Consider the following 25,435-nt stretch of genomic DNA (forward strand, 5'->3'; position numbering starts at 1 on the left):
GGTAAGCTCCACCAGGGCGAGCACATGTTTTCCGAGGCTCCGTTGGAGTCTTCGTGCATGACAAACGGTCGGCCTCAATGCAATGGGCAAAATGGATGAAGTAATAATTGAAAAATAAATGAATCCATGCATTTAATCTCCGTACAAGCCCTGCAAGGGCCTTTTAAAGATGGGTGCCCGTGGCTGCCGCAGATCAACTCCACTGGGACTGGATTCTGAACAAACCCAGCTTTCCGGAGTGGTTCTCCTGCTTCCCTTCCCCAGCCCTGGGTGGTGCGAAGGGACTTTCGTAGGAGCAGGGGGGCACCCGCATGTGCATGATGCTGGCAGCCAGGCGGGGAGGCCCCTGGGGGTGCCACCTGGACCCCTTCTCAAAGTAGATTCCCCAAGCTTGACTCATCTTCTTCCCACGAAAGTTGAGGAACCACCTTCAGAAAGCTCTGCAGACTCTACCATGTCTTTGGGCAGCAGAGCGGGCCTGCTTTATCTCTGCCTGTGAGAAGCAGCCCTGCAAGAAGAGATGCTTTCTAGCTTAGCTTTCCGACTTAATAAAACCCCCCTGGTTAATCCCCGTGATGGTTCGTTAAGCTAAATCTGACTTCTTGGGGCCCATTATTTCTTTAGCTAAAATCTGGGATTTGCCTAATTTCAGCCAGAGGGCAACACCCACAAGCCCAGAGTGGAGAGTTAAGTCATCAGCTGGGAAAGGGAATGGGGAGACAGGACAGATGAGGCAGGAGGGAGTGTGGAATCAGACAGCCCAGCTCCCATCACCTCTCTGCCGTGAACCTTTCCGGAAGGTGCTGGCTCCTCTGACCTCGGTGTACCTCACTGGGAAATGCAGTGGCCAGGGTGTGCCCATCACTGTCATGTCCTTGGATTGCTGTGCAATTAGAAGACAGGATGGCATGAAGCAGCCACCCCTCCCTATGCTAAGTCTTTCCTACATTATGAAACCCTGGAATTTCTTCCTAAAATGGGAACATTTATAAGCACAAATGGGATTGTTTCTTATTCACCGAAGGAGCAAGCTTGAACCTTGTTCTGCCTCATCTTAGGAGGGCAGCCTGTTGGTCCAGGGCTCGGAAAGGGGACTTAAATATTCCCTAGAGGTTAAGACTGGGAAGCAGGCACAGGAGAGGGAGGAGAGGGGAGGAAGCAGGGGCTTGCATATTTTTCCCAGATTTTACTGTTTGCAGAGTGCTTTCACATTCTGTGCCTCATATTAAGTCTATTATGTGCTTAAAGACACAGAGGCACAGAGGGTTTAGGTTACTTGCTCCAGGACACGGTTATCAGGAATCCAATCCAGGTCTTCTGATTCCAATTCCAGGCTGTTCCCTCTTGCTCCAAGCATGTTCCAAGATCATTTGGCATCTTAGCTGGGGATGGACTATGGGTGTAGCCAAGAGCGTGGGTTTTGACAACACAGGACTTGATTTGAGTCCTGACCCTGCTCCATCTATGACCTTGGTCCGACCACTTCACCTCCTCGAGCCTCAGCTCCCATCTGGAGAATGGGGTGATAATGCATACTCACAGGCTGGTTGTGACGATTAAATGACACAAATGTCTGAGCCTGGCACATACTCAGCGCTCTGTATGAAGCAACTGTCTTCCAACACTGTTCCCTTCCTCGAATGATGGATGGTTTAGATCACTCATCTTTCTCCTGCTGAAACCCACCAGAGAGGCGACGACAACAGCGATTTGCTCCTGAGAGGGAATCTCAGTTCTGCCCAAGTCTGATCAAAGAAGCTGTCGCTATACCCCTTTCTCTTCTTTCAAGATGCAGGTGTGCAGTAGAATAACGTCTTATTACCAGCTCACCTGGAGTTAACACGCTTCCATTCCCACGAGCTGTCTAATGAAGTGGTCCAGTGAGCGCTAACAGCAGGCTGCCTGTTCCTCTCCTAGCCAGCCATGGAGAGAAAGTTCTTTAACTTCATTCTCCCCAGTTGAGTCAGCTGTACATGGGGATCATGATCTGACCCACCTCATAGGGCTTCAGTGAGGAGTAGGAAAGTTAACACATGTGTTTCATAAAACAATTCTTGTTATCCACCCCCAAAGCAGAAAGCATTTTACATTCCCACTGTTATTAGTGATACCACTATAACATACAGACACTAATGATAACACCTGTGGCAGAAGACGTTAATGCCCACCCCATATCTACCTGATCCTTTCTACTTACTCTGGGACCCTCCATCTGTTTCTGGTCAATGAACTATGAGAAAAAGTGACTTGTGTCAGTTTCAGGTCATCACACCTCCTCCCTTTTTCCCTGCCATGGCAACCTTGCCTGCCATGTGCTCCCGAAGGCACAGGTGCGCACAAAGAGACAAGTCTCACTAATAGATGTCAATGCAAAACTTTTAAATAATACATTAACAAATGAAATCTAGCAACACATTAAAAGAATGGTGACCAGGTAAAATTTATCCAGAAATTTTAGAATGTGTTAAATATTATAAAATCCCTTAATAAAAAAAAATCCCTTAATATAATGTATTACATTAATTGATCTAGAAGAAAACATCATAAGATTATGTTTATAGAAACGGAAAATCCATTTGAAAAATCCAACAACCATTTGAATTTTTTTAAAGTAATAAGAATGGATGGATATTTCTTTAACATGGTAAAATGTGTCTCTCTCTACTCAAGAGGAAACGTAGATACAATCTTGTTAAAGGCAACATCAACAAGGATATTCACGATCACCGATTTTATTTAACGTCTTTTTTTTTTTTTTTTGCTTTTAAACAAAAAATGATTATTAACTCTCACGACTCTGTTGTATTTGTCTTAATTGAGGTACAAGGCAATTAATTACACAATTAACATTTCTAAAAGAAAGGTAGAGGGAGAAATCTTGGAAAGGAAAAAGTAAAAGAATGACTGAAGAAAATATGATTGTATATCTGGAAAATTAAGACATTCAGATGAACCACTACTACAAATATTATGAGGATTCAGTAAAGTAGTCAGGTAAAAATTAATATAAAATAAATAATTTTATACATACCTATATACTTCTGAGAAAACCTTTCTTTCTTAGTCCCACTCCTCCCTTCTATAGGATGTTCTGAACACTGGGGGCTAGAAGACCAAAAACTACATTTTCCAGGCTCCCTTAGCAGCCTAGCTCCTATTAGGTTCTGTCAATAGGAGGCTTTAGCAGGAGATTGGAGTTGTCGGGGCGGGAGAGACATGACAGTGGCTTGGATGGGGCAGATGAGAACTTCAGGGACCACAGTGCATGGCCCTCACTGGGGGTCTAGCACAGGCAACGGCATGGCCTCCAGTACAAGAGGCAGGGCAGGCTCTGGGCTCCAGCCTTTATGTCAGCAGCTTCCTGAGCTCAAGGTAAAACCTCTTCTCTCTTGCTCTTCGACACTTCCAGTAATTTTGAATCTAATTCCCGTATGAAATCCCTTCAAACCAAAATACCTAACAGAATTTCTTTTTCCTGACTGACTAATCCTGAACCATAAAATAGATATAGGAGAAGAAGAAAAAAAAATCCACGAGCAATCACAATAAAAAGATAAAATATCTAGTAATAAACTTGAAAAGAAATAAGCAAGACCTGTTATGGAGGCGAGTATAAAACTCCACTGAAAGACACAAAGGTTGACTTCAACAAATGAAAAGACATACTCTGTCCTTGGTCAGGTAGATTTCCTTTCACAATGATGGCAATTCTCTCTAGGTTGACTTCTAAATTTAATGTAATCTCAATAAAAATGCCAAATTTTTGTTTTAGTTTGAGAGGTAGACTAGATGATTCTAAAGCTTATAATGAAGGGGACTTCCCTGGTGCAGTGGTTAAGAATCCGCCTGCCAGTGCAGGGGACACGGGTTCGAGCCCTGGTCCGGGAAGATTCCACATACCGCGGAGCAACTAAGCCCGTGCGCCACAACTACTGAGCCTGCGCATCACAACTGCTGAAGCCCTCGCGCCTAGAGCCCATGATTTGCAACCAGAGAAGCCACCACAATGAGAAGCCCGTGCACAGCAAGGAAGAGTAGCACCTGCCTACTGCAACTAGAGAAAGCCCATGCACAGCAATGAAGACCCAATGCAGCCAAAATAAAAATAATAATAATAAAGAAAGAAAGAAAGTTCATAATGAAAACAAACAAGGAAAAATCTGGTTAAAAAATAAGAACAATGAGGGAGGTCCAGCCCTATCAGATATTAAAACATGCTATGAAGCTCAGTAATCAATTACTTAATTATTGTTAATTAAATTAGCATGGCACTGATACATAAATAGTCAATCCAATTGAACAGGGTAGAAAGTTGATAAATAGAACCAAATATATTCTGTACTTTAGTATAAGACAAGATAAAGGTGGCCTCTTAAATCAGCAGAGAAGGATAGTATAAGGGATAGTGAGACAACTGGGCATCTTCCTAAGCATACCTTACTTCATACACTATCATAAACTCAAAATGGATAGAATACTTAATAGTAAAATTGTAAACCATAATAGCACCAGAAGAAAATATGGAGTAAGCTGGCTTATTTAACTACGGTTCAAAATCCAAGGTTCATAAAATAATATACTGATAAATGTTACTATATAAAATCTTTTAAAATTTCTACATAGCAAAACAAAAACCCTTAGCAAAATCAAAAGACAAAACAAAACAAAACAAAAAACAAACCCAAACTGGGCAAAATATTTGCAACTTATGTTATAAACTAAGCTTTTAATTTTTAAAAAAAGTAAAGAGCTCTGCAATAAACAAGAAAAAGACTAAAACCCCCCAAATGGGTAAAAGATATGAATAGAAAGTTCATAGTAAAAAACATAAATGTTTTTTGTTTTGGTTTGGTTTTTGGTGTTTTCGTCTGTGCAGCATGCGGGATATTAGTTCCCCGACCAGGGAAAGAGCCTCACCCCCTGCAGTGGAAGCACAGAGTCTTAACCACTGGACCACTAGGAAAGTCTCTAAATGGCTTTTAAAAATATTAAAAAGATGTAGAGCTTGACACAAAATAAGAGATAATTAAATTAAAATAATACTGAGACACCATTTTCACCTATCAGATTTACTTAAAAATTTAAATATTTATAGTGCATTCTATTAGTGAGATTGGATGGAAACTGGTTCATTGCTGGTGAGTGTGTAAATTGGCACAAATTTTATGAAGGGCAATTTGGCAATACTAGCAAAGTTATAAAAGCATGTACCCTTTGAACCAACAATCCCACTTCCGAGAATTCATCCAGCTGATAATCTCACTCAGTTACTATGTGACAGGTATTACTGCAGCATTATTTACAGTAAAAATTTGGAAATGTACCTGATATCTATCAAGTGAAGACTAATCAAATACTCTAGTTATCCATTCGATAGAATTTATGCAGTGTCAAAAAGAGCAAGGACATTTTTTATGTTTTATAAGGAAAGAGCTTCAGGATATATTGTTACTTGAAATAAACAAGGTCTAAGGTGATATATACAATATGCTAACTTCTGCCTTGTAGAAGTGGGGTGATAAACATATATGTTCAGATATGAGAGTGTTTTCTCTAGGAAACTAGGAAAGACTTGCACGAAGGGAACAAAACTGGTTGTTACGGTGGACGGGAGGAAACTCAATGGTTGGGACAGGAGCGGGAATAAGAAATTTTCATCTGTACCTTTTTATATTGCTTATTTTGTTAAGCTATTAAAATTTATTCCTTATTCAAAGTTACTTAACATGAACACATTTGCAAAATTAGCACAAAGGCAATACAAAGAAGAAGGGGTGCAGATGAGGGGGAGCGAAGTCTCCTATGCTCCCACGAAGAGCCTGCTTTGGCCCCCCAGATGCTTGGCCCACAGGCGAGAAGCTGGTGGAGAGAACACAGGTATTAACACTCCCAGTTCTGCTGGAATAAGCAACCTGCACCATCCAGGCAGCCCTGAGTCAGCATCTGGCCCTGCCTCTGCATGCAGAGAAATGACTTTCAAAGGTGAGTCCATGGAGAACGTGCTTCTGGCCCAAATGGAACTGTCTGGGACAAAACACAGGCATTTCCCAACCCCTGGAAGAACCACCCCACTGTCTGATGAAAGCCAAGGCTGTGTCCCAGAGTCAAAGCCAAATGGAGACCAAAGAGGTTGCCTGGGTAACTCCGTGAGGCCCGAGGAAAAGAGAGCTTCTGTAATGGTCTAGTTGGAGGGTCCACTCCTTTGCCCCATGGGAACATGGTGTGGCTGAACGGAAGATTCCAGCTGTGCCACTTAACAATTCAGTACACTTCTGGCAAGTCACTTAAACTCTCAGAAACTCAATTTCCTAATCTGTAAAATGGGTATCCTCTTGCCTCGCTGCAGAGTTGTTGGGGGGATCAGAAACAATGTGTGTGAAATGTTTAGTCTTCTGTGCTCAGTTCTGGATAACTTAACACAGCATCCATGTATCAATGTATCTTTCACTTCCAGCTCTGCCTGGAGAAGGCCTTCACCAAGGGAAGGTCTCTGAGCTACTACCTTGCTATGACCTAGCTTCATGAGGTTTAACCAGATGATAGGAAGGGACTAACCCAGGGATGGAAAATACCCCGACATGTGTATATGGTCACATTTCTGCCCTATGCCCAGGGCAGACATCACTAGTTGACATGAAGGGCAGACATCACTAGTTGACATGAAGGGCAGACATCACTAGTTGACATGAAGGGCAGACATCACTAGTTGACATGAAGGGCAGACATCACTAGTTGACATGAAGGGCAGACATCACTAGCTGCTATGACGGGAGACTTCTTAACTCAGTGCACTCCAGGCAGGCGTTTCTCATCCACCGCCATGCAGGAGAGGTGAAATCCATTTATCCAGTCTAGACAGATCTCCAAAGTCCCGTTACAATCTTGCTATCTCTGATATCTCAGATTCTATCAGAAATTAAAATATAAAATAATTTAAATATTTAATTAAAAAATTAAAAGATATTGCCACTTCCAAATTACTTAACTTTTAATTCACATTAAAACATTTCTCTTTGGTGTGATGTGGACCAGGGCAGGGAGCAGAGCTTTCCTGCAAGGCACTGCTGCACCTGGACGTGCTGTCACTTGGCCTGAGCTCTGCCCCCGTCTGGCTCACCTGTGGTCAGGAGATCACGTAGGACAGATACACATCCTTCTCCACTTGCGCTCTTGAAATAAATTCTGTGTTCTCTAGGGGCCCACTATTGTGGCCCTGAGGGGGTGGGTAAGGGAAGGAACAGAGAATATTTATTAAGTACCTACTGTTTGCCAGAAAATTGTATTTTATATCTTAGCAACATTTTGAGGTTGGTATTACTATCCCCATTGCACACGTGACAAAATCAAGGCTCAACGAGTTAAAATGGCTTCTTCCCCAAGGTTCCAGGGCAGGTAAACCAAGTGAATGAATTTCCCACCTGTTTAAATAACAGATACGAGACAGGACAAACCCTTCCAAACTAAAACTGTCTGAGCCAGACTTCTTTTTGTCCCTATAACTTAAAGTATTGGACAGTTTGGGGGCATAGAGTGGTAAAAATTTTTGATTTGAATGCATATGGTTTCATGGTTAGAGGTTGTGGTGTTCTGATTCCTGCGGTGTGGCGGAACAGTCAGCCCAGTTCCCCCTAGGCCCACCCACATTTCCAGAGAATTCTCTGAGCTGGCAAAGGCTGGAAAGTCAAGGGAGTTCCCCAGGTGCCTTTTCCTGCCTGGCAGCTCTCTGCCCCCTTTGATGAAGGCTCAGCCAAGAGTCCTGGGCTGTCCCATGGTCAAGGCTGACTCATGGTCACCTATGACAGAAAGGAAAGCATCATCATTATCATCATTATCTGACAAAAGCGGATCCTGTGTCCAAGCTGGGGCCTGGGTGCTCAGGGCAGGATCTCTATGGGAATATTCCACTGCCTGGACCTCGCAGTGAGCTGTGTGCTGAGTACTTTATATGATATATCTCACTTAATCTGCACACCAACCTTATGGGGTAGAAGTTATTACTAACCCTGAACTGAGATTCTGGATGGTAGAGTAACTGGTACAAGGTGATCCTTTAGAAAGTACATCTAAATCTATAGCCTTAGCTTTTGACTAATTCTCCATGTGGCCTCTCTGCTAAATAGGTGTCTCTACTAGAGACTTGGAATAGTTTTGTCTAATTCTGAGTAATAGAAAAAAAACCCCAAATAACAGTAGTTTAAGCAATATAGAAATTTAATTCTCTCTCATGTCCAAGGTGTCCAGAGGAGCTGTTCAGGACTGGTATGGTGCCCCATGATATCAATAACCCAGATTCCTTCTCTCATGTTCTATGCTACATTTCATTCCTAAGGTTACTTCACGGTCCACTATGGCTGCTGGAGCTCCAGCCATTGCATTTCATTCTTGCCATCATTAAGGAGGAAGCAGATTAACTTGTGCATGCTTTTTCCCTTTAAACATATTTCTTAGATTTCAACTACTTCTACTTAAAACTTAGTATTGCTCCAAACTTAGTCACATATAAGAGAAATGGAAATATATTTATTTTGGCTGGTTTTGTGTTAAAAACTGGTGTTCTATGATGGAGAGAGATGAAGAGAATGGAAAGAACCCATTCTCTCTGGAGTGGAATGGGGCAAAACAAGCAAACAAGCTTGGGCTAGGAATTAATTTATTCACTGTTCATTCATTCTTCAAACAAATATGCACAAATACGTCCAAAAGGCTTACTTTCTGCTCATTTGGTTTTCCATCCAGGGGATTCAGGGGGACTAAGGCAGACCGCATCCCTGCCCTATAGGCTCACAGTCCAGTTGGGTGTCCTAGTTACGACTTTTGAGCCAGTTTTATGGCTTCAGTAAACCACATCCCTTCTCTGATTCTCAGTCGATCCTCGGCTATAGAATTCTTGAATCCTGTAGCTCATATAAACCTCCCAGTTAGAATATTTTCTGACGTGATGTCTCTGAGATGTGGGAAAAGGTAGGACCACAAAGAACCTGGCTTCCATTTTCTCCTCTCAGGGATAACAATCATCCACTTGCAGGGTTATTGTTTGGGTTGAATGGGTCCTGAGGGGAAGCACCCAGTAGGGTGCCTCGTGGAGAGCAGGGACTTTTCTTCTGTTGACATGTCTGTCGCTCTGCTGCAGGGGAAGAGACGTTCCCTGGCCTTGTAAGGAGGTCCTCTTGGAGCCTGAGAACTCCCAGGGAACGTGGGGTACCAGGGTTTGGAGAGCTGTGGTGAGGGGGCTTGCAGGACACCAGCCATCAGTCCCTCTCACTGCCTCCTGGTGCCCCCTCCTCTGGGACTCCTCCAACCTCAGGTTAGGGGACCTCTGTGGCTCCGTCATCCACAGCGGCAATTCTCTGTAAGGGGCAGTGCTTGGCCCAAGCACATGGATTCTGGAGCTGCCTGCCTAGGTTCAAATCCTGACTCTGCCACTGTGGCCCCCAAAATTCATGTGGTGAAGTCCTAGCCTCCAGGACTTCAACATGGGACTGTATTTGGAGACAGGGTCTTTAAAGAGGTAATTAAGTTAAAATGAGGTTATTAGGGTGGACCTTAATCCAATATGACTGGTGTCCTTATAAGAAGAGACATGTATATGTATGGCTGAGTCCCTTTGCTGTGCACTTGAAACTGTCACAACATTGTTTATTGGCTATACTCCAATACAAAATAAAAAAATAAAAATAAAAATGAATAAGATAAAAAAAAAAAAAAAAGAAGAGAAGATTAGGACAAGGAGATACACAAATGGAAGACCATGTGAGGACACAGGGAGAAGACAGCCATCTCTAAGCCAAGGAGAGAAGACTTAAGAAATCAATCCTGCCACACCTTGATATTGGACTTTCAACCTCCAGGACTGAGAAAATACATTTCTGCTGCTTAGGCCTCCCAGTCTGTGTTCCTTTGCCATGGCAGCCCTAGCAAACTAATACAAGCTGTGTGGCATCTTTTCACACAAATTTTGTGTCCATTTCCCTCATTTATAAAATTGGGGTTACAATAGGATCTCCCTCATAAGAATGTTTTGAGGCTTTAAACACAGAATATATTTAGAACAGGGCCTGACACAGAATTAGCACTCAGCAAGTAAATCTATAATTATGATGATGATTACCTGGCGCCCTGCCCCACCAGATTTCTAGGGCAGAGATCCCCTACCCATTTCCCAATGTCTAGCACTCAGTGGAATACAGAATACTCCGCTCCTAGAAGGACATAGTGTTGGACAAATGGGTGAATGAATGAATGCCTTTTCAAATGCTTCTTGGAAGAAGGCAGGACTAAAATTGCTTTCAGTTGTTCTCTCTCTATTATCTAGACGGAAATGCTTAAAAACAAAGTCAGTGCCCAAGTGTCAAAATGGGGGATTTCTGTATTTGGGGGAAAGGAGAGGCAGTGACGCTCAGTCACCGCTGCCCAGCAGGTGACCTTTACCAGACATACCTGGGCCTGGGCCAGAGGCTTACCTGCATCTTGTGAGGCTGACGCAGCGTGCATGGGGGATGTGACCGACGAGCAGGACATGACCAAGCATGCGAGCAGGGTGAGGATGTCAGAGAAACAGGCGAGAGACACCGTTCCAGCTGGGCTGCCTGTTGGCACAGCGGCCGGCACCTGCCCTGGGCAGACACAAGGGCCTGTCCACTCCAAATGCCCCGCTACATCCATCTTTCTCCTTTTTTTTGCGTATTGAGTTTCGAGCCCCCCCCGCCGCCAGACACTCCCCATTTTCTTGTCACTGAGCTCTCTGCCCTTATACCTGTAATCCCAAAGCCAGTTCTGTGAACCTAAGAAAGCAATGGGGAAATCTTGGATCCCTACAGAGAGCAATTCTGCCTCTTAAATACCTATGATTCTGCCCAGAGTTGGAGGCTGTAGTTGGCAGAAATTTCCTGGAGATAATGAGGTTTAAATACAATTATATCAGACATTAAAGCCAGCCACCCCAAGCCAGCCTGCCATCCGGCAATGCATGCATCCTTCCATCAACGTTTATTAAGTGTCTTCTCTGTGCCAGCCAGGCTCTGGATGTTGGGGACACACTGGTCACCAGGAGAGTTTTCTCAAAGAGCTAGCCCCACAAAAGAAGAGACAGCCCTGCAAACAAAACATTCAGTCTTCATTGCAATGTTGCCATCACAGAAAACCTCCATTAGGGGTGCCATGGGGGGACATGGCAATGGCGACCTTCCGGATGGCATCCCGGAAGGTCTGAGAAGGAGGAACCCACAGATGTGTCTCAGAGAACAAAATGACCACAAATACCTTTGCAGGCCACGTAGAGACTGTTTGTATGAACGCTTCCTCCTCGTAAATTTTAATTGTCCCCCATGCTTCTTCTAAGCCTCTTCTTCCATGTTGATCGTTGGAAATTATTAAAACTGCCCCTGAAAAGGGTGGAGGTCTTCACCTGCTGTCAGGCAGAGTAGAGAAAGTTGTTTCCCAGGGAATTGTCCAGATCAGCGGCGCCCAGTAGAACTTCCTGTTATGATGGAAATACTTGCTGTCTGGTGCAGCAGCCACTGGGTCACGTGGGGCTATCATAAGCCCTTGAAATGTAGCTAATCTTTCACTTCATTTCATTGCAATTAATTTTAAAATAGCCACACGTGGCTACTGGCTATTATATTAGAAAGCGCAGGGCTGGGCATCAAGGAAGCTGCCTCGTCAGACCTGCATCCACCCTGTTTCCTAAGGCACACTCTCTCCAGGAGCGCTTCATGCCCTGGTGCTCTGTCTCCTGCGGGGATGCGGGCACCCAGCTGCAGGTGTGGTGTTGACATCTCTGGCCGCACACTCAGGCGCACAGGAAACGTCCATTTCCTTATTTTCTTTTTTTTTTTAAATTTTATTTATATAAGCACATATATCTTTTTTTTTTTTTTAAAGGGACGTGGTTATTTTAATTAATTGATTAATTTATTTTTGGCTGTGTTGGGTCTTCGTTTCTGTGCGAGGGCTCTCTCTAGTTGCGGCAAGCGGGTCCACTCTTCATCGCGGTGCGCGGGCCTCTCACTGTCGCGGCCTCTCTTGTTGCGGAGCACAGGCTCCAGACGTGCAGGCTCAGTAGTTGTGGCTCACGGGCCCAGCTGCTCCGCGGCACCTGGGATCCTCCCAGACCAGGGCTCGAACCCGTGTCCCCTGCATTAGCAGGTAGATTCTCAACCACTGCGCCACCAGGGAAGCCCTCCTTATTTTCTTTAAGTCAGATAAAACCTGACTGGCAGTTCCCTTTTTGCCAGCTCCGGGGGAAGTTCGGTCTCAGCCCTGAGTGGCACCCGGCTCTCCCACAGCTGTGCCACAGCGAGGTTCCAGGGCTGGGTTATGCAGCAGCCAGACACTGGGTAACCCAAGCTTCCTGCTGGCAGGGGATGCCTCCTGGGCACCAGGACCCTCTGGAGAGGGTGGGTTGAGGATACTGCCGCCCCTCCCCCTCCTTAAGACATGGGGTCAAAGGTCCCGGCTGCTAATAGAACCCTAGACTCTCTTCTAGCGTCTCTCCTTCCCTTCTGGTATTCTTGGCCAGAATCAAAATTTTACTCGCTTCAGCCTTTACCAAAACAAAAACCAGCAGGGGCTGTGTCTTGCTTTGAGCCCAGTAACCCCAACTCTGGGTCAAGAAGGCTCAAAATGGCCAGGTTTTTCTCCCTAGAACCCTACTGAAAAAACTTTAAAAGAACCCCACTGTTTAATATTGCAATTAATTACACTTCTTCATAAAACTGTGATGCCCCACAAGGAGAAGAAAGCGAGAGGCCAGGAAAAGACATTCACAGCACAGGGAACAGCACGTGCAAAGGGACAGAGGCCCTTAAGCTCCGCGGCAACCAGATTCCAGTGGGGCAGCCTCAGCGTAGTTCATCTGAATGGTGGCAGCTCACTGAGTGTCTGCTATGCGATTATTCCCGCCAGTCCTCGCGACTTAGATGTCGTCGTGCCCATTTCAAAGATGAGGAAACTGAGGTTCCAAGAGGTCAGACGATTTGGCCAAGGTCTCCCAGGGTCTAAACCCAGGTCTCACGGACGAGAAGCTTCAGGTCCTGCAGCCAGCCTGGGAACGGATGAGGTAGGCGAGGAGCAAGGCGGAAGGTGAGACAGCAGTTTGCCTTGGGAACGGGGTGTCCCAGTGGGGAGAGGCCCAGCCCTCAGCCAGGGGGTGCGTCAAGGGAGACGGCCTAAAATCTGAATCACCCAAGTGATGTCAGAAACCGCTGGCCCGTCGGTGAGTGTGCCCACCTTCCCCAGCTTCTATTAATAATCAGCCACAGGAAGCCACCCACGGTTATGCACTTAATGATTAAACACATTGTCACCCCTTCCCAGAGTGCAGCCCTACTGCCCCGGAGCAGGCAGGAGTGACATCACCGGCAAAACCCTCCCTCCCTTTGAGAAGAGGTGGTGTTGGCTGGGATTGTGGGAAGACTGGATTCAGAGTCACAGGGCCTGGGGCCTGGGGCCCGATGTACTCTCTCTGATTGTCAGGTCCTCCACCTACAGAGAGAAAGTGTTGGCTCCAAGCGTCTCCCCACCAACATTACATACAAGAGTGTTTGTAGAGCCGCTTGCATTTAGAAGGCACTTGGTGGTTTAGGAGAAAGAATGTGGGTTAGGGGACCCTCCAGACACAGTGGTTAGGGACAAATTTGGGAGCCAGACCGCCTGGGTTTGAATCCAGCTCTACTATGTACTAGCTGGGCCGTCTTCGGGAAATTACTTAATTTTTTCTGCCTTGGTGTTTCCATTTATGAAGTAGAGATGACAAAAATGGTACCCTGAGTCTTAGAGATGTGGTGAAGATTATGATTATCACATGCAAATGATTTATAACAGTCCCCGGTACCTTGTGCTTAACAGGTATCAGCTATTCACCTTAGCCATGAATCCTTGGCCCAGGATTTTATCTGTTTGAGGCTCAGCTTCCCCATCTGCAAAATGGAGACAACCCCTACTTTGAGGTTAGACTGCTAATTGTAGGAGATGATGTATGTAAAGACCCTGGTGTAGAATTGACATTTAGTCACTGAAAGCCCCTTCCCCTCATTTTTTTCCTTCTAAGAATCATCAGGTTAGATATTCTGAGTTTCCATCAGGGAGAGCCTTCTGGACAGGTGTGAAGCAGTCTCTCCATCAGCCTGGATGTGGCACCAAGCAGCAATGGTACCACTGCAGGAGAAGAGTGACATTCTCCAAGAAAATTCCCAGATCGAGACATAATATTTCCCAGATGCCACTCAAGAGTGATGGTCATTCCGTGTACTGGAAAGAGTTGCTGATGGTGCCAGGCCCTCCAGAGACAGCAGGTTCTTGGGAATCAGCCACACTGGTTAGCCTTCCTAGCTGTGTGTCCTTGGGCAAGTCACCTCCCCTCTCTGAGCCTCAGTTCCCTCGAGTGTAAAATGGGGATTATAATACTTGCTTTGCAGGTTGCTGTAAAAACTAGAAATAAAATGCGTAGTGTCTGATGCAGTACCTGGTGTATAATAGGTGTTCAATAAGTAGTCTCTAAAAAAAAAAATAGAGTTCAAATTCTTTTCCACTTTGATTGTTCTCTCACTTGCTGATTGATTTGGTTGTTCTCTCCTCTTGTCTGCCGAGAATCATGAGGCTGAGACGGGGGTGGCAGCCCGGCTCCCACAGCTCTTTGTTAGAGCCAAGGACTTTGTCTAAAGTAATCATACAGAGTTTGGCTTCAAGCTTGGGAGCTGAAAAATGGCTCCGGACATGGGGTAAGAGAGAGGAGGGGTGAGATGGGATTTTTTATTTCTTAGGGATGAACACAGAGATGGGACAAACTCTTGAGATGACATGTCTTAATAATAGGACCTCTCACTTCTAATCCTGGGAGGCCAAGTATAAATACATAAAATAAATGACATCATTCGGCCTCATCAGCAAACAAAGATGTGCAAATGCGTTGAGACAATGAGGTGCCAGCTTTCACCTATCAGATGGGCAAACAGTCCCAGGGGCGGGGATGTGCCCACGCACAACTGCTGGGACCCCACCTCACACTGCCTATCGGAAGGTGGTTTTATATAATATATAAAATATATATTATTATAATTATATACATATATACACACACACATATACATATATATATATATATATATATGTATGTATATATATATATATATATATATATATATATATATATATATATATACCCGTTGGCCCAGAGATTTTGCTCTATAGCTTTATACAATGATGGGTTTGGGGAAGCATATACAGGGATAGTCATCCCAAGAGAAAACTGGAAACACCCAAAATGTCCATCAATCTGGGACATGTTTAATGAAGTGTGGTCCATCCATGTAATGGAATAAATACTATGTGTCACTAGGGAGGATCTTATAGCCTCGTGGATGGCGGTGGTGGTAGTGGGGAAACCATCCAGGGGGTGGCCATGGTCCCTGTCTTACGCCAGGCGGCTGTCGTATTCATGGGTGTTCATTTTATAATTATTCTAGTCTACTGTACACTTACATTTGATGCATTTTCTGTTTTATGATGTTGCATTTTATAAGAAGAAAGTAAAAAAATGTATGGACCGATTTTTTTTTTTTAATTAATTAATTTATTTTTGGCTGTGTTGGATCTTCATTTCTGTGCAAGGGCTTTCTCTAGTTGTGGCAAGCGGGGGCCACTCTACATTGCGGTGCGCGGGCCTCTCACTATCGTGGCCTCTCTTGTTGGGAGCACAGGCTCCAGACGCGCAGGCTCAGTAGTTGTGGCTCACGGGCCCAGTTGCTCCGCGGCATGTGGGATCTTCCCAGACCAGGGCTCGAACCCGTGTCCCCTGCATTGGCAGGCAGACTCTCAACCACTGCACCACCAGGGAAGCCCTGGACCGATTTTTTTAAAATGCAAAGGTGTCTATCATGTATGGCTTTGTAAAAAAAAAAGCAGATTATAAACATATATTTATCTTTGTATATAAAACATATAAAAATATAGTATGATAGCATTTTTAAATGCTGTCATCAAAATATCTATTTGCAATTAAATGTTATCCTACAATTGTAAATATACATTTACCCACACATACCCATAGGAAAATGTCTGGAAGGACAAGCACTAAAATATTAATAGAGATTATTTCTGGGGGGTGGTTTGTTTACTGAATTTTCTATACTTTTTTTTTGGTTGTATGTATATATGTATTTAGCGCTCCTCTGAATTTTCTAATACTTCTACAGGGGGCGTTAGTTTCTGAAACGTTTTTTGTTTCTTGTTATGGAGTAACACCCATTCTATAGCACTCCCTGGTTCATAACAGGCTCAGGATTAAGCCACGGTCCACTGCCACTGGTGCTCACATGCCGAAGGTTAAGTCAGCATCTGCCTGGACAAACATGCATTTGGACTTGATATAAACAAGGGCTTGTTTGTCTGTTGTGGGTGGACTGACTGAGCCACTCAGGCTCCATCCGCCACCCCCGCCCCGACATGACTCTGGGGGCTCTGTCCCCTGCTTCCCTGGAAGGCTGGGGAACTGTGGCAGCCACTTTTTCTCTTCTCCGGACACTCCCCGGCTGTCTTCCTCCTCGGAGACAATCTGCTCAGGTCACCGGCTCCCTGTCCAGCAACCATGCAGCCTGCGGGTCACCAGGGCCACCTTCTCAGGCCTAGGCCAAGAGTTGGATTGCTTTGTGCTATCAGCCCAGTCTGGGACTCAGCCTCCTCATCTGTGAAATGGGGCTAAAAGCACCCACACTGCCCACAGAACAAGTGGCACTTCCCTCTGATAAGTCTGTGCTCTGCACTTGTAGAAAGAATACTAGGTACAAACCTGTCCACCTGCTCAGGTGAACCTGGTTGGTTTTTTTAAATTAATTAATTAATTTATTTATTTATTTTTGGCTGTGTTGGGTCTTTGTTGCTGTGTGTGGGCTTCCTCTAGCTGTGGCGAGCGGGGGCTACTCTTTGTTGAGGTGCGCGGGCTTCTCATTGCGGTGGCTTCTCTTGCTGTGGAGCACGGGCTCTGGGCGCACGGGCTTCAGTAGTTGTGGTCCACAGGCTCAGTAGTTGTGGTGCACGGGCTTAGTTGCTCCGCAGCATGTGGGATCTTCCCGGACCAGGGCTCAAACCTGTGTCCCCTGCATTGGCAGGCGGATTCTTAACCACTGCACCACCAGGGAAGCCCCGAACCTGGTTGGGTTTTAAGTAAAGACTTGTTTGTTTTCCCGCCACATCCCTCTGTCCTTTGCTTAGGAACAGGGCAGCTATGCCTTGTCTGCCTTGTACCTTGAAAATGACCTAACTTCTCCTGCTCCAGCCCGCTCTGCCCTGTACATGCTCACATCTGTCGTCTGGTTCCTTGTAGCTTGCAGGGGGAATGTCTGCACCTTGTTCCTCCAGGTGCATTGCAGAGCCCCCTCTTCTTGCACATGATCCTGATGGTGGTCAAGGGCACACGTTGCTTGAATGCGTGGGTGGGGTGAAAATTTCAGTCTCTGTGCAGAAAGAGGGAGCCACAGGCCCCTGCAGAATCAGGGCTGCACTGAGCTGTGCTTTTGGACGCTCCCAGCAAGAGGTGAAGCTAAGAATCATTCAGGTTTAGCTTCAGAAAGCATTGTGAGGGGGGAAGAAGGCAGTAAACTCCCTTTCCTAATTGTAATAACACTGGGCCTGGCAGGATAATTTATTGACCAAGATGGAATTTGCCGCTAGGTCCAGGAAAGGGGGGTGGTGGTGGCTGAGATTTAATTTAACACAAGGAATGCAAAGTCATGTGATACTCCTTCTCTAATCTGGCTGGGAAGTAAAATGCATGGTTGCTACCCAAAAAATCCTTTTGCATTTCTTGACCTGGTCCCAGGAGATGGTAGGTGGGGAGCTGTCAGCCAGGAGCCCCCAGGGACACCTATCAGACTCTGGTCTAACTTCCTACCAACTAAGACAATCTAAAGTTTTGCCCAGAACATCAGCGAGCACCTGCAGAGATAAGGTAAATGCAGACTTGGAGGCAAAAAGAGCAGATTAAAGTTTAGGAAATGCCAAAGAATCATCCTGTCTCCTAAAGCTGGATGATTAGTGGTTGTGTTACTGTACTCAGGTTCAGCTGCTCGTGGCTCAAGAATCCAAAACTGAGAGATAAGTGTTGAGTCAAAGAAAAGATTGCTTTATTGAGGAAGCCTGCAATTCTGGGGAGAAGGACTCATGTCCCCCTAAAATCAACTCCCCGCTTCCCAGGTTTTGCTCAGAGATTATACAGGGAAAAGAGTAAAAGGGCTACATGCTAAGGAGAGGTTGTAGGGTCTGTGATCAGCTCGGGGACATTCTTCTGATGGGTTGGTGGGGAGGTAATCGGAAGTCGGCATCATCAACCTTCCGGTTCCGACCTGTGTGGGTCTACGTGCTTGTGGGCAGCATATGGTTAACTTCTTCCACCTGGCGGGGGTTTCAGTATCTGCAAAACAACTCAAAGGATATGGCTCAGAATATTATCTATAGCCCTTGAGGAGGAACTAAAAGTCCTTGACTTTGTTTAATGGGTAAACTATTACTATTGGGTCTTGTTTGATTGCTTTCCTTTGCTTTTTCTTGTTTCTCTGATTAAATTTATTCTTTGGCTAAAGTTTTCCTACAGACAAGAGGCAGGTGGAGGACAAGGGTGGCGGGTGACTGTCCTGGGAAGGCCCCGTAGTGTCCTGCTTGGTTACAGTAGTTTTAAGTCGACTGTCTGTACATAAGATCACATCTTCTTCCTCCTTTCCTCCTTCCTTCTGTTCAATCAGCAAATATTACTTAAGTTTTTCCTGCCCTGTGCAAAGTAGTGTGGTCCCAAGACAGAGAATCTGCTGCTCCTTTTTGCAGGGAGCTCTGCCTACAGAGGTACAAGCAAAGCACAGAGGATGAAGGAGCCAGAACGGCTGGGCGGGGCAGGCAGGCAGGTTAAGCTGGAAAGTGCAGTTGGAGGTGGTGGTGGAGACAGACGGTCAAGCCATGAAGGTGGGTGGAGAGTGAAGGGTCAGCAACTTCAGGATGAGTGGCTGCCAAACATACACGCAGGCTCTTCAAAGCTCCCATGATCTCTCAGAGAAAATAGGGGAAGTTTCCCAGGGTTCTGTCTTCCTCAGAGTTTAGGAGTTCTCTAACGAACTGACCTAAAATTAACTGACAGCCTTCTGATTTACTCTAGAAAGGACCCATCTGAGAACAAAGCCAACTGGAGTAAAACTGATCTGGGAGATACTGAGAGCTAGAGAGACAGAGATCTGGTGACACCAGGCCCTGGATCCAGCCATGCCTGAAGCTAACACTCCTCTGGCTATTACTGCTACATGAGCCCATAAGTATCCCCCCCTTTTATTGCTTAAGCCATTTGAAATTATGTTTATGCCACCAATACACCAATGAGTTCTAACTAATGACAAGAAAGGAAAACGCACAATGCTCTGGGGGCAGAAGGTGGTAAGAACATGCTTATCCGTGCCTAGTCTAATGGCTGCCTGCTTCAAATACCCCTTTTTCAGGAGGGTTTTTCCAAAACCTTGAGAGTAGGTGAGATCTTGGGTCATATAGTCTTCTAAGACTCTGTGTTCTTAACAACATTTGTAACAATTGCAGTTATAGAGTCATGCCGTTTTCATCTCTTTATTGCTAGCACTTCACATAGTGCCTGATGGATTTTAAATGCTAGACCAACTACGTATTGAATTTTTTTTTTAACATCTTTATTGGAGCATAATTGCTTTACAATGGTGTGTTAGTTTCTGCTTTATAACAAAGTGAATCAGTTATACATATACATATGTTCCCATATCTCTTCCCTCTTGCATATCCCTCCCTCCCACCCTCCCTATCCCACCCCTCTAGGTGGTCACAAAGCACCGAGCTGATCTCCCTGTGCTATGCGGCTGCTTCCTACTAGCTATCTATTTTACGTTTGGTAGTGTATATATGTCCATGCCACTCTCTCACTTTGTCACAGCTTACCCTTCCCCCTCCCCATATCTTCAAGTCCATTCTCTAGTAGGTCTGTGTCTTTATTCCTGTCTTACCCCTAGGTTCTTCATGACCTTCTTTTTTTTTTTTCTTAGATTCCATATATATGTGTTAGCATACGGTATTTGTTTTTCTCTTTCTGACTTACTTCACTCTGTATGACAGACTCTAGGTCCATACACCTCACTACAAATAACTCAATTTCGTTTCTTTTTATGGCTGAGTAATATTCCATTGTACATTTGTGCCACATCTTCTTTATCCATTCATCCGATGATGGACACTTAGGTTGCTTCCATGTCCTGAATTTTTTAAAAAAGTGAATCTAGTTGGAGAAGAACAAGAGAGGTTTACTGGAGGAGCTGACATTTGCCATAACCTTGGAGGATGGTGACCCAGTCAGGATGGGCTGTGTTGGGCTGCAGTGACAAACACCCTCAGAATGCTAGTGGCACGTGGCAACAGGGTTTATTTCTTCTCCTTGTCACACGTCCACTTTGGTCAGCTGGGGACTCTGCTCTGAGTTTCCTCCTTCCAGGGCCCAGGGGATGGAGCTTCTACCACCTGGAGTAGTCAGTGTGGCTGGGCAAAGAATGACCAGGACAGGAGGTGAATTACAGGCTGGCTGTTAAAGTCCCCATCCGGAAGGGACACGAATCACTTCCACTCCCCGTTCACTGACAGTGAAAACCATACCCATGTGCCTAATTTCAGGGACGGTGGAAGAGCTGAAATGGGGGTGACCAATCTGGTGGCATCTCGGCTCTCAGCATCTTCCAGATCAGTCTGCTCCACACTAGCTTTGTTCTCAGGCAAGTCCTTTCTAGATTAAATCAGTGTTTTCCCCAGATGAGTGACAACGCCAGAGAAGGGGGTGTAGGAGGGCTTTCTAGAAGGAGAAAAGAGCTTGGCCAAAGGTTCAGAGGTGAAGGCGTGACGGTCTACTCAAGGGAAAGCGGTGAGTAACCCAGTGACCGAAGTACGGAGAGAAAAATATGGACATGTCGGGGGACATCTCCGTTGACACACGGGGGCAGGGGTGGTGAACGTGGCAGGCAGCGAGAGCAAGAGAAGGTTTAATTAGGCAGGACCTATGATTTAGGTTATTCAAGATGCCAGCCAAGCATGGGATGAAGGGAACGGAGAGGGTAGATGACAGAAGTGGGGCGGCTGGTGGGAAGCCGGGCAAGAACCACTGCGGGATCATCCCAGAGTAGTTTCATCAGGGCTGCCCCAAGCCGGCAGGTAAGTAGGTCTCTCTGTAAATACATGAAAAATATTTGTTAAATACATATTAACTGTGTACTAGGTTGAATCCTGGCACCGCTGCCCCACCCCACCCACCAAATTCATTTCCACCCCTCAGAATGTGACCTCATTTGGAAATACGGTCTTTGCAGAGGTAATCAGTTAGGTTCAGATGAGGTCATATTGCATTAGGGTGGGCCCTTCAGCCAATATGACTGGTGTCCTCATAAGAAGAGGAGAGATACAGAGACAGAGACACAAGGGAAGAAGGCCATGTGGTGACAGAGGCAGAGATCAGAGTGATGCAGCTACGGGCCAGGGAAAACCAAAGATTGCCTGCAAGCACTGGGAGCTGGAAGAGGCAGGGAAGGATTCTACCCCAGAGGCTTCAGAGGGAGCAAGGCCCTGCTGACACCGTGATTTTGGACTTCTGGCCTCCAAAACTGTGAAACAATACATTTCTCTTATTTTAAGCCGCCCAGTTTGTGGTAGTTTGTTACAGCATCCCTGACAAACTATTACAAACCAGGAGCAAAGAGACCCTGATTTTTATGGGCCAAAAGTTGTATACCTCTTCATTTCTGTTCAAAGTAAAAGATTCATTACATACCCTGAACATAGGCTAACATCTACCCTCCTTTGGAATTGTTTTCCTTTTGCAGATTTTCCCCATTGCTCACAACTGGACATTATATGTCAAGGATGCTCTCAGAGGGCTGGGAGAATGTACCTAGGTCCCCAGATAGAGATCCTTCCACTTGGGCTCCTGAAGCAAGTAGAGAGATCCCTTCCCCTCCCAACAAAGTTTCCAAGCAAGGCTGCATAAAGTAAGGAGAGTTCAGGAATAAACGTTTGCATTCACTCACTTATTCGACCAATATTTACTGGATTTCTGTATGAATCAGGTACTTTGCAGGATGTCAGGAGATGTGGGATGAGATGATGATGGTGATGATGATGATGATGGTGGTGACTAACATTCTCTCAAGGGCTGTCTATGTGCCAGGCACTGTTCTAGGACTTTTCACAGGTCCTTTACATGTAGTAACTCATATTTCTTACGACAACCCTAGAATTTAACTCTGTCATTATGAGTACATCTTCTCGATGATGAGGCTGAGGCAGGAAATTATAGAACTTGCCCAGGGGTAGAAAGCTGGTGAGTGGCAGAGATGAGATACAAATGATCTGCAAAGAGATGAAAGTACTGGCTTCCGAGGAGGAGGGGGAAGTAAGAAAGTTGGGGGGGTGGGGTGTGGAGGCGGAGAAGGCTACTGTTTTTCCTAACAAGCTTTGTAGAATTGTTAAGCCAGGACTGACCCGTGAGCAACTTGATAAATTAAACACTAAAAAGTTAAAGGAAGGGGAGATGAGGAAGTGGAGACTATGTGGATGGGCATCTATTTACAGAAGTTTGGGGAGGAAGAGGGAGAGGTTAAGGCTACAGCAACGGTAACCTGGGGTAAGAGAGGATTGTTTGGATGTGTCAGTGACTGCCGTGAATGTGTACTTGTTGATTAGAACGACCCACAAGAGAGGGAGATATGGATTCTGGAGAAGCTCGAAGATGGAGGGTGGAGCCCAATACTAGAGCTGGGGGATGCTGGGTTTTCAAGGACACTTTCTCATCTTAACGGGAGGGGAAAATATGGAACTGCAGCAGTGGGCTCATAAAATGTGGTCAGAAGGTCTGACGGCTCCTCTTACCCAGAGGAGACGCAGAGAGAGGCAGGGTAACTGCCCAAGGTACCACAACTACTGGGTGTTGGAATCAGGCATTCTTCCCCTGAACTCCAGCTTTCTCTTGGGTCTCTCTCAACCCTGAGTACCCATGAACTCCAAGAAAGAAGGCCGGGAATGAATGATGCCTATGGTCCTTTTAGTTAGAATAGTCTATGAAAAAAATTCTGGTGTTGCTAACTAGAAGTTTCCAGGGACATTAGTCCAGAAAATCCAGTCTCATTCTGTGATGGCTTTGCAGCACACGTGCATTTACTAAGCAAACCTAATTCTACTGCTGACCAGTGAGAAAGAGAAATAATTTAAACAGTTCAATACAATTGCACCCACATTTGGCTCCGAGAGCTTCTGCTGTCTCAGCTGGCCTGGGCTGGGGGATGCGGAGGTGCAGGAAGCTCTCAGTTCCCTGGGGCTGCTTCACAGGATGAGCATCTTCTACCCGTGTGTGTGTGCAGCCAGGGTTGCCCCCAAGTCAGTCCTTCCTACAGCGAAATGCAAGAAAACTGCTTCATCTGGTACTCAGTGCATCGCAGAAACAACTATGCATTGCAGCACTGAAGGAAAAAGTGAGCTGTGTTGGACCCGTGAGAGGGAATCTGGGACCCAAACGACACCTACATCAGAACTTTTCCAAGCTGATTTGGACTCTGCAACGATCTCCTTTCACCCTGGCTGAAGAACGCCACCCCTCTCAGAAAATTCTACTCCCCTGTAGAATTCTTCTTTTCTCCTCTCTTTGCCTCTGGTACCTTGTCTCCTCTGTCCTCTCACTTGTTCGCTGTTTATTGTCTTCCAGAAGGCTGGGGCTCCTAAGCACAAGCTTAGCCTCCCATTGCGCAAATCTGGCTGCAGGTCTGGGCTGCTCTGTGTGCCCCACCCCCAAGTCTTCCTCAAAGCTTCCACTTGTTAATGAAGGAGTAGGCAGCCTATTCCACTTTTGAACTTGACCTTCTATATTTTTGCCAGGTAGTAAACCATAGGGGCTCAATAAATGTGTGTTCAAAGTCAAATTGAGGGAGGTAAGGGAAAATGGATGTATGTGAGTGGGGTAAAAGAAAGCTGGCCTGCAGACTGCTAGACCAGGGAGGGTGTTCCTACAGCAGGGCGGATCTGGAAGAGGCAAACTTTTTGTTCATTACCAGGTCCCCAGAGCCTAGAACAGAGCCTGGACAGAGCAGGTGCTCAATCCAGTTACCCAGTGAATGAGCTCAGCTTAACCTTCTCCTTGTGCAGATGGAGAAACTGAGCCTTGGGGCTCCTGTGCTATGAACCCCAGGGAAAGGACCTTGCCTTTTCACTCCTTTTCTCAGCAGCTGAGCACAGGACCTGGCTCACAGCAGTGGCTCAATAAATATTTGTGGAATGACAGAATAGGTAAATATCAGGGCCCATGCAGGCAAATGGGACGCACAGAAGAGAGGCAGGCTCCTGCCTTGAGCAAAGCCTGGGCTGGTGGAGGGAAGAGGTTTACCACCGGCAGGCAGACGGAGGGGGAGGGGCGCAGGTCCCTGCAAACACAAGTCTGGGCAAGGGGCCTGGGGACAACGAAAGGGTCTTTTCTTCACCCATAAAATGATGCTCTCTCAGTGCAGTGATTCTCACCGGGGCTGCACATTAGAACCATCTGGGAAGCTCTTAGAAGACGTCCGGTCTGCCATCCTTGAGATTCTAATCGAACTGTCCTGGGGTGGAGCCCTGGCACGTATCTGATAAAAAAGAGTTCCGCCGGGCATTCTGACCTGCAGAGCGGCTTGAGAACACGGAGGCAAAAACCAGATAGCAGACAAGGCAGCTAAGCGTGGAAAGGGTGCTCAGTACAAGTTCTGGGATCCAGGAGAGGAAAGAGTGAGAATCCTCCCTTCCAGCCAGGGTCCTGGGGGCGGGGAGAAGGACGCCGGGGCGGGAAAGGGCGGGTGGGCTCAGAACTCGGGAGGCGGATAGGAAGCGGTACGGGGGGCGGGGGCGGGGCGGTGTCCAGGCTGTAGGATGGGCTGAGCAAGACGGACGTGATTAAACGCGAGCGTGCATTTCAGCGGAGAGCTGATGCAACAAGGCAGGGGCATGGGGTGAGAGTCGCAGGGAGCGGGTCTCCGGGAAGCAAAGGAGGCAGCTAAATGGGGTTCGGGAGCTAAGACCTGGAGGAAGTGGGGAGTCGCCCGTAAGGGATGTCAGGGCGTGGCGCGACGGGACTCGGAAGAAGAAACTCTGAGATGGAGATGGTCACACAGAGACACACGGAAGTCCGCATGCACACGCACGAGCGCGCACAGGCACACGCACCCGCGCACAAACGCATCCCCGGTGCACACACGCCCGCTGCCCACGCCGAGGCCCCGGCCTTCCGGACGAAGGAAGGGACAGCAGAGCCTAACGGCCGCCGGGACCGGAGGCCCCTCCCCGCCGCGCCCCTGCTCGGGCTTGCGCAACAGGCGGCGGCTCCGGCGGGCGCCCGCCGCGCGCTGCCCCAGCACGGCCAGGGGCGCCCAAGGGAGCGGGAGGAGCG

The 25,435-nt window shown here is 46.4% G+C and overlaps 2 long non-coding RNA genes across 3 annotated transcripts; one reads left to right on the forward strand and one right to left on the reverse strand.

The window, feature by feature from the left end:
- Positions 1-15,030: 15,030 nt before the first annotated feature.
- LOC309614907 lies at positions 15,031-21,206 on the forward strand. Its single transcript, XR_014236463.1, has 2 exons — positions 15,031-17,944; positions 19,139-21,206. It is a non-coding gene; the product is annotated as an uncharacterized lncRNA (long non-coding RNA).
- Positions 17,933-25,425, reverse strand: LOC309614905. Of its 2 annotated transcripts, none has more exons than XR_014236460.1 (3): positions 24,635-25,425; positions 22,059-23,410; positions 17,933-21,203 (listed from the first exon to the last, which is right to left on the reverse strand). It is a non-coding gene; the product is annotated as an uncharacterized lncRNA (long non-coding RNA). The 2 variants fall into 2 exon arrangements; XR_014236461.1 differs by having other exon boundaries at positions 22,059-22,380; positions 23,263-25,425.
- Positions 25,426-25,435: the final 10 nt, after the last annotated feature.

This window comes from Balaenoptera borealis (assembly GCF_965194805.1).
Source record: "Balaenoptera borealis genome assembly, chromosome: 17".
NCBI classification, from domain to species: domain Eukaryota; kingdom Metazoa; phylum Chordata; class Mammalia; order Artiodactyla; family Balaenopteridae; genus Balaenoptera; species Balaenoptera borealis.